This window comes from Pithys albifrons, chromosome 22 (genome assembly GCF_047495875.1).
Source record: "Pithys albifrons albifrons isolate INPA30051 chromosome 22, PitAlb_v1, whole genome shotgun sequence".
Classification (NCBI taxonomy): domain Eukaryota; kingdom Metazoa; phylum Chordata; class Aves; order Passeriformes; family Thamnophilidae; genus Pithys; species Pithys albifrons.
The window spans coordinates 1,678,001-1,687,500 of record NC_092479.1 but is presented as its reverse complement, the minus strand read 5'-3'; positions in this window follow the sequence as shown (position 1 = coordinate 1,687,500).

Genomic DNA, 9,500 nt, shown 5'->3' with positions numbered 1-9,500 from the left:
CTCCTATGTTGACTCTGGAGCACCACTCCAGTTCTCTGTGCTGACCAGCATGCCCAACACTCTCCTAAGAGAAATGGCTTGAGCCCACAGACTGCAGCATAAGCAGGCTAACCATGCAGAGCAGAGACAGAATTTGATGCAGAGCATGGGAGAAGGGGCATGAGACTGTGGTTGGCTGACTGTGAGCCCACATGAGTTTAAGGGAATGAGATGTGCATGCATGCAGATGGATACAGACATGCCGAAGCTCAGAGTGGTATATAGGATAAAGAACACATGTGCATCAATGGGTTGTACATAAAGTGTGTTTGGACATAGGGACAGATATGCAAGAAGTTTATGACCCCATAGTAATTTGAGTGGGCTCTGCGTGAGGCATTGCATATGCCATAGCATGTAGGGGGGTGGAATGTGCATGGTGGGACATGTGTTCAACAGGGACAAGGATGGTGCAAGTTCATCAGGCAGGACCATGAACACACACACTAGTGAGCTGTGTATGGGAACACACATGTGAGAGCAAGGGGACAGGAAGAGGATGCCGCACACAGATAATGCTCGGAGACATTGTGGATTACTGCTGCTAATACCTCTGGTAAGAACAGAAGTCTGCTGGCTTGGGAGTGGGAGCTGAAAGTTGAGCCCCTTGTTGTATTTCCCTGTTCCTGCCTGCACTAATCCCTTTGAGCCCCAAGAAAAAACTGCAGAGAAATCAAACAGGCTGTTCATGCCGCCCCAGCAGCCCCAGGATTAATTAATTTGGGATTTGGAGGGAGTCACAAGGTCACACTCCCCCCACTGGCAGAGCTGGCTCTGCAAGGCAATGGCAAGGCTGGTCTGCAAGTCTCTCTGTCCAGGGACATGTCCCATCAGCCATGAACTGAAGCAGGTTTCTCAGCCAGCCATCCTGGGAGGGTGCTGGGCACTGGGCAGGGGGCTGATACAGAGTGCCAGGGCATGGAAAGGCATCAGGGTCAGGGGATTGACAAGCAAGAAGCATGTCCACATCCCAGAGATTGGTCTCCAGCTAGGGCCAGCCACTTGGATGGGATCCTGCTTGCATCTGGCCCTGTGCTCCTGGTCTCATCGTGAGAACACATGGCCTCCTATTTTAGCCAGCCCAGAAGTAGAAACACATCAAAGAAGGACAGAGGCTTCAAAGAGATGGTTTCAGTCCAGGTGTGACCCTTACCATCCTATGGGACAAGATGATGGGAGCAGCAAGGGTTGAAGACCAGGTGAGATGAGCTGCTTGCCCTGCTTATCCATTCCAAGTAGGAAGTTCTGCCTTTTGAAGATATTGTCTCAGGTGCCAGACCTCCAGTTCCCACCATTAGTGTTACTTAAATGATTCAGAAATTTGTTTTCAGGGAGCAATTGAGCTTATGATGTGGGTTTTCTGAGTGTTTGCCTAGGAAAGTGCATTCTCAGGAGAGCAGGTTGGCACAAATGCATTTCAAACTGTAATTGGATATTTGTGGTCAATTGTTTGGGTGATACCTGTCCAACATTCACAAGGAGAGTTTATTCATTCTCACCCAAAGGCACTTTGGGATCCAGAAGCAGCATTTGTCCCAGCTATGCTGAGGATTTTGCTTAGGTCTGGATGCTTTGCAGCCTCTTGGTAGCAGGGAGGCACAGAGGTATGAGCACTGAGCCCAGGGTCATGAAAGGGACCATGAAGAAAGGAAAAAAAAGTGATTTGTAGTATCTGCAAAGAGAATTGGAAAACCTGGAACTTTCCTTTGGTGCCAAGGTTGGAGAGGTCATTAAGTCAGCCCATTAGCTCCTAACACCCCAATGAAGAGCAAGAAAGAGCATCGTGAAGAGGGTCCAGGATCCAGACCTGATCTTCATCCTGTAGTGAATTGCTCCTTGCCAGACTAACACTGAATCCCTTAAGTATAGACACCTTAAAGCTGTTCAAATGAAAGTGCAAGATCCCAGGTTGCCTCATGTCAGCCTGCTCTAGGAAATTCCTCCTGAGGCTTTCAAGATCTTAAAGCAAATGGGCTGCCTCAGGCACTAGCTGATGCTACCAGGGTAAAGAACTCTGCACAAAGATGAATCTTATCTCTCCAACCAAGATGTGCAGCCTTGTAATGGTCCTTGGCTCCCACTCTGTGTTTCCTTCTGTCTCATCTCTGCTCCAAGCCTCCATCAAGCAACTGAAAACTCCTTATCAGCCCAGCATGGGCAGTGTGAGGCTGGCTGTATGGACAGGATGGCTGCTCCCTGCCCAGCGCCAAGGAGTTTGGAGTCAGAGATTTGTCTTCACTGTAGTCTGGCTGAGCTGGAGTGCAAGCTGAGAACACTGAGGCCTCCAAGTGGATGACCCTCACAGCTAGGTGGAGCAGGTGGTGTATAAAGCCCTTGCCTTCTCCTTAGCATGGGCAGCTCATATAGGAACAGCAGAGAAGGCCCCAAGCACAGATGGACAAGCAGCAGCTTGCAAACTGCTAAAGTCCAGAGCTCAGTGAGCCAATAATTCAGTCCTTAGCTCAGTATCAGCACATGTACATGAAACACTACATGTCTGGGACCAGATAACATAATTAATAATTTGTGCAAATAGCTCACGTGAAATGGACAGACACTCAGACCCAGAGTGTTTGTAACTCCATCCTTGTGACTACTTTTGGGTGATGGGGAAACACAGAGGCCTGAAGTAATAAAATACTTAAAATACTTAATTCTCCATGGTGCCAGGCTCCTCGTGCTGGCCAGCCCTGGGACCAACATAGCCTCATGATGCTAGTCCACACCTCTGATCATAACTCATTACCTTCCTCCAGGCTTTTTTCTAGTTGTCCTCCATCCTTTCTGACACTGAACAATACACACCATACCCAGTAACAGTGGAATTTCTGCACAGCAGGAAAACACCCCATTTACTGCACCGTTTGTTGCATATTGTTGTCAACCTGGTCATCCAAAACTGAATGCATCCCTCCTGAGCTTGCCAGACCAGATACTAAGGGTATGTTATATGAAGGGTCCTGAGTAGTAGCTAAAGGCAAGGCCTGGAACCTGGTGGAGTTACAAACTGTGTCACCAACAGGTACATCCCTCCCTGCTCTGGACTCAATGGGCTTTCAAGAGTTATACATGTGCACATGCATTGAGCATTGTTAAGGTGTAGCTAAATTAAGAAGGTTTTCTTGCTGAATTTCTTCCTGTGGTTTTAGAGAAGCATGGGAGACACCTCACCTCTCTTCCCCCATGCAGGACAGGGGTGGGGAGCAATAAAGGGTCCCTCTGGAAAATACAATGAGAACTTGATAGGATAAACTTGCTAGCAGAACCAGACCACGCTGTCTCCTATTCCTGGGACCGTAGCTCGGAGAAAGTGACTGGTCGTGCCATCTCTTCACTGCTGGCCCCACACCCCCTTCTGTGCTGCTGGCCCCATGCTGCCTTCTTGCTGCTCATCGTCAGCACTGTTCTTCATGCCAGTACTCCCCGTGCCCTGGCTCTGCACGTGGCTTCCATTGGGACTGCATTGCCATTTTTCAGTTCATAACTTGGATTCGTGTCTATAGGTCTCCTTTGGAATGTGTTTTCAGGGTTGTCTTTCCATCCTAACTTAATCTGTTACCCCTGGAGGTTCAGTGATAATGGCAGACAACTGGGGGAGAAATGCAGAAGAGCATTTTTTCCCAATCCTTTACTCATTTCTCTGTTAGGTCTGCTACAACAGTTTTTGAAGAGTTTAAATTCCCTCTTGATGTTAGAGATCTCTTACCCGTTGTGGTATGTTTGGCAGTTTGCATTATTAAACTCTGTCTTATGTATGAAGGTAGGACCAAGATCTATTGGGAAGGTGCCCAGAAGCCAGCTCCAGGAGCAGATAGTTTTGAGCGGCATGGGTTGTGAGAGGACATGGGTAAGTTCTTGGAGAATATTTCTGCTCTAATGACCTGGAATTTCAGCCTTAAGCAACTGCTGGACCCCATAAAGGTGATGAGATCAGTGAGGGAAAATTGACATGGTAGATCTATGGAGGGGCAGCTTGTGATTTCATGCGGAACCCTGTCCACTGCCTACCAAAAGCTGCTCAGTTTGGTGCAGCACCTCCAGGAGGAAAAGAAAGAGAAAAAACACCTGACACACAGCAACTCAGTGTAACAAAACCAGGATAACCCAAAGCAATGGATGTTGCCCCTATCCAAAAGGAAAATATAAAGACCAAATCAGTTTGACCAGTAGATGATCATGGGGTGGTGACACTCTCACAAATAAGAGACCCAGAGCCAGAAATAATCACTGAATCCCTTTCATTTGATAATCTCCACAACATGTGGAAAGACATCACTCAATGACTGGACGATCCCATTCTGACCCAGATGGTTAGAGTCTCAGTTCTCATGGGTGATGGTGCACTGCTTGATGGCAGTGAAGCAAGGTATTTAGAATCTCTATCCCAAGATGCAGGTTTTGACTAGGGGTTTGTAAGGGGGTCAGAACCCCTTCATCTCTGGATGTGGCTTTTAACAAGCATAAGAGAGAGGTTTACTTACAGAGATGACCTTCAGGGGCATCTTTTTTGCACCTGGGAGAGACCATGAAAGATGAGATCTGACACCTGAGAGAAATGGCACTGTTAAGAGATGCTTTCCTCAAGGGATGGGCAATACAGTAGCAACCCCAGCAAGATCAAGTGTCCATCATAGATGTGGTAGAACCTTGGATGCACAGGGCTACCCATACATGCTAATTGCCTGGCTATAATGCACTGGAAGGAAACCTCCAGTGTAGGGATGAACCTGAAATGGAAAGCAGCCATATGGAGCCCCATACAATGAGTTGCAGAAGCCATGGAAATTCAGTGTGAATCAAGTCAAGTCACAGAGCTCAGAGCTGTCCAGCTGGCTTTGGATATTGCCAAATGAGAGAAGTGGCCAAGACTTTACTTCTACACTGACTCATGGATGGTGGCCAGCACTGTGTGGAGGTGGCTGGACAGATGGAAGGCCAGTTGGCAATGCAAAGGAAAACCCAACTGGGCTACTGAAATATGGCAAGACATCACAGCCTGTGTAGAGAAGCTAGTCATGAGAGTCCACCATGTAGACATACATGTACCCATGGACACCATCTCCCAGGTTATCCACGATTGTGAAATATGTGCTGCAATCAAGCAGGCTAAGAGAGTGAAGCCCCTGTGGTATGGTGGGCAATAGACTAAGTATAGATATGGAGAGGCCTGGCAGGTTAAGTAAATCACACTGCCACAAACCCGCCAAGGCAAGTGCTGTGTGCTCACCATGGCGGAAGCAACCACCCGAAGTCTGGAAATTTACTCTGTGCCTTATGCCACTGCCCAGAACACCATCCTGGGCCTTGAAAATCAAGTCCTGTGGCAACATGACACCTCAGAACGAATCGAGTCATACAATGGGACTCATTTCAAGAATAGCTGAGTTACCAGCTGGGCTAAAGAGCATGGTATTGAGTAGGTATATCATGTCCCCTACCGTGCACCAGCCACTGGGAAGGCTGAACAGTGTAATTGACTGTTGAAAACTACTTTGAAGGCCTTGAGTGGGGGGACTTTCAAGCATTTGGATCAGCATTTAGCAAAGACTACTTGGTTAGTCAACACTAGAGGCTCTGTCAACCAATCTGGCCCTGCTCAATCAGAGCCCCTTCAAACCACAGATGGAGATAAAGTCCCTGTAGAGCACCTGAGAGGTATGTTAGGGAAAATGGTTTGGATTAGTCCTGCCACAAGCAAAGGCAAACCCATTCGTGGGATTGTTTTAGCTCAAGGACTGGATGGTACAGGGTGAGTAATGCAGAAAGATGAAGAAACACGATATATACCTCAAGGGGACCTAATTTTTGGGTAAACTGTCCTATAACACTGTGCCTGTATGTGTATATTTGTAAACGTCTATATGACTGGAATATGTATGTATTTGGATAGTCAGAAAGTTCAAATCTGATATAACATGATGGTGTGGAAAAAATTTGAAGTAGATAATATTATGGTTTTGCTAAATGAAGAAGGTTGTCCTATTGAATTTCTTCATATCATCATGTGGTTTTAGAGCAGCATGGTAGACACCTCTCCTCTCTTTCCTCATGCAGGGTAGAGAGCAAGGAGGGATGAAGCGTCCTGCTGGGAAATACCATGACAACTTAATAGGATAAACTTGTGAGCAGAACCAGACCACGCTCTCTCTGATTCCTGGGACTGTTGCTCGAAGGAAGTGATTGGCTGTGCCCCCTCTTCACTGCTGGCCCCACACTCCCTCTGTGCTGCTGGCCCCATGCTGCCTTCTTGCTGCTCGTTGCCAGCACCGCTCTTCACGCCAGTACTCCCCTTACCCTGGCTCTGCATGTGGCTTCTGTTAGCACTGCATTGCCATCTTGGTGGCATAAACTGAAAGTGGTTTTAGGTAACTTTTTTCTGTTATTGTTTGAGTTTTGTTTTGTTCTGACTTTTTAGTAGAATTTATTAATTTTCATACTTCACTCAAACCCCTTTTAATTTCAAAAAATTTCATAATCTGGGGAGAGCGGGGTGGTGTTCTGTTCCATCAGAGATCCTGTCTCCTGGGACGTACTGTCAGTGAACCAAGACAAACATGGACAAATAACTCGAAGAAGGACAACTGCGAGTCACACACACAAGGCTGGGTCTTTTCCCCTGGAAAGGAGCAGCACTGGAAGGGCCTCAAGCAACTATGGAAACACCTTGAGCTGGGCCTAAGCTCCCAGGACAAAAGAGAACTTAGTTGGTGAACAGTCTTTAGTGCTTTGGAAGAATGACAGTGAATAGAGGGGAAGCAGCCAATCTCCAAGCATGGTGGGAGCAAATCCATCACTGCCATGTGGGCACAGCTCAATTTTCAGATCTTCGAACAGTAGGAAATGCAGGAGAGAGCACAGGCTTGTGTCAAACTCTAGAAAAGCTGCTTCTGAGTGAGAGGCAGCAGCTTTGGGTTGTTGGAGAGATGCTCGAGGTGTGGCTTAGCCTGAACACGTGCAAGGAGGTGTTCCAGAGCAGGTGGGTTTTGTTTCTGCAGAGACCAGATGGTGAAATGCAGCAGACACACAGGCTTTGCAGCAAGGAAAGCAATAAAATATGGTAATGAGTGTCTCAGGGATCTTGTGGATCACTGCTTCTCTGGGCACAAGACTGGTCATCCCACTTTTAGCCTGCCCTGTCCTGGGTTTGGCCATACCTCTGAGCCTGGGGTGGGGAAAGTACTACCAAAATCCTGCAGCAAGTTCCGGGCAGAAAGGAAGACCAGAACACTGGAGCTGTCCCTCTGTGCCACACTCTTTGCCTTGCGCAGCATGTGTATCTCAGGAACGTGTGCAAGGCACACACTTTTTTTTCAGACAGAACCTTAGATAAAGAACAGGGTCAGGATTAATGCAGCTGCTGTCCCCAGGCCAACTGCACTACAGACTTGTCTGCTGGAGCAGAGCAGGGTGAAGTACTCAAGCCTGCCCACCTTTGTCTGGCAACTGATGCAGAGGCTTGTCCCTCCCCAAATACATGGCCCCGCCTGATTGTGTGTCTTGTGCAGCACCTGCCTTTCAGCCAAGCGTGTCTCTGATGGCTGGTTTTGGGTGTCTGAAAGCCCTTCTGGTATGGCAGTGTATGGAGCTGGTATTCTGACCCTGCAGCCATCTCCCTGATACTGTTACCAGCCCAGTGTGGCCTCAGGTTCTGCAGCGGCTGTCCATCAGGATTTGCCAGGGAAAAACTGATGGGGCAGCAGCACTGCCACTGCTCAAGGGGCATCCATCCTCCTGAGCATCCTTCCACACCCCCATGGGATCCCCCAAACCTTCAGGACCTGAGCCACTGGGCTGTCATGCCTCAATTCTTCCAGGGGCTCTCTGAGGATCACACCAGTCAGTTCTCTTCATTTCCCCATGTGTATGCCCTGCCCTGCCTGCCCCAGAGCCTGCCCCAGCCCCAGCAGCATGCAGGACCACTCCAGCAGCACAGGAATGCCTCTGCATCCAGCCTTGGGCTCACCCATGAGCAAAAGGGGTCTTTGAAAATAAGATGCCAAGAAAGCGCCAAGTAACATCAGAATACCAGAACTGCTAGAGGGATGGGGCACAAAGAAAAGTTGAGGTCACTCATTCTGCCCTCTTGTCAAAATCAGCAAGACATGACATGGATCAGCACACATCACAGAAACAGAAATGCATGTCCCAGCTGTGTTTCAGATATACCCAGCTGAGAGGCAGTGGATGTTGGATGAATTTGTTCCCCATGGTTTTATCTGATTGCTTTCTTGAGTCTTTAATGCACCTGGCTTTCACCAGCCCTGTATGCCAGTGAGTGCCACTCTTTAGTTACCCGCCATAGAAAGACCCTTCCTTTAGCTGGATTTACACCTGCTGGCATCTCCCCTTGGCAAATTGGCTTCTCCACCTATTCTAACTTACAAACGTTGTTGCTCAGTCTGTGACAAAATAAGTGCTTTTAGTGATGGAGCTTGTCAGGAGCTTTGGGAAAATCAAGGACACTTTTCCCACTCACTCTCCCTGATTAACACACATGTTTCTTCCTTCAGCTCGCTGCCCTGGAGAAGCACCACCTCTGCAGCAAGTACTCATCGTAACCTTCCAGGTGAACATGCACATATTTATTCATTTAAGTTTTGATTATAATACTGATCATTTTTTCAGGGCAGAAGTCAGATTCACTGAACTTTAGTTTCCTAGGTCAACCTTACAAGAAACTGATATCATATTTGCCTTTCTTCTGGGACAGAAATTTAGACCAAGCAGGGCCAACTAAACACCTAACTTGGCTCCAGCCATGGTGAGTTCTGTATGCACCAGTGACTTTCTGTCTAGTTTATCAGCTTGATTTGCAACTTTTCAATCTCACTCCTTGGCACCAGGCAGTTTCTCAGGTCTTTTTTCCCAGGAAGCAATGCTGCAAATTGCAGAGACTGACAGACTTTCCCACACAGCTATGCTCACCTCTTCCAGTAGTGGGCATAGGGCATCTCCCTGCCCAGCCAGTGTCACTGCTGGAATACCTACAACCCCTCCCTTGAGGAAGGAGCCCCATCATCTCCTTGGATCTGCTGTGGAACCAGGGCAGGGACAGGTCCCTACCTGGTCTTGGGGGGCACGATAAACCTCAGCAAAGAAAAAGGGCAATTTCCAGGTGCATATTTCAGCACTTGTCCTGCTAGTGGCTTCAGAGGCTAATCTGTCCATGCACCCTGCTTACCTCATCTCACCATGAAACCCCCAGACTTTTACATCTCTGCTGCCTATGATATTTAAGGTTGGCAAATCAAGAGCACGTTTTTTGACATGCTTAACTCTGCAGACAAGCCTGGGTTTGCAAGGTGTGTGTATGACCCATCATTTATAGATTTTGTATCCCTCAGTGATCAAGGCAGAGAGTTACCCATGTGCAGCCCTTGCTCACACCTTTCCATGGATATATCTCCTAGGGAAGAAATGAGTTTCTCCCATGCCAGGACCAATGCTAGACTGAAGAAAAC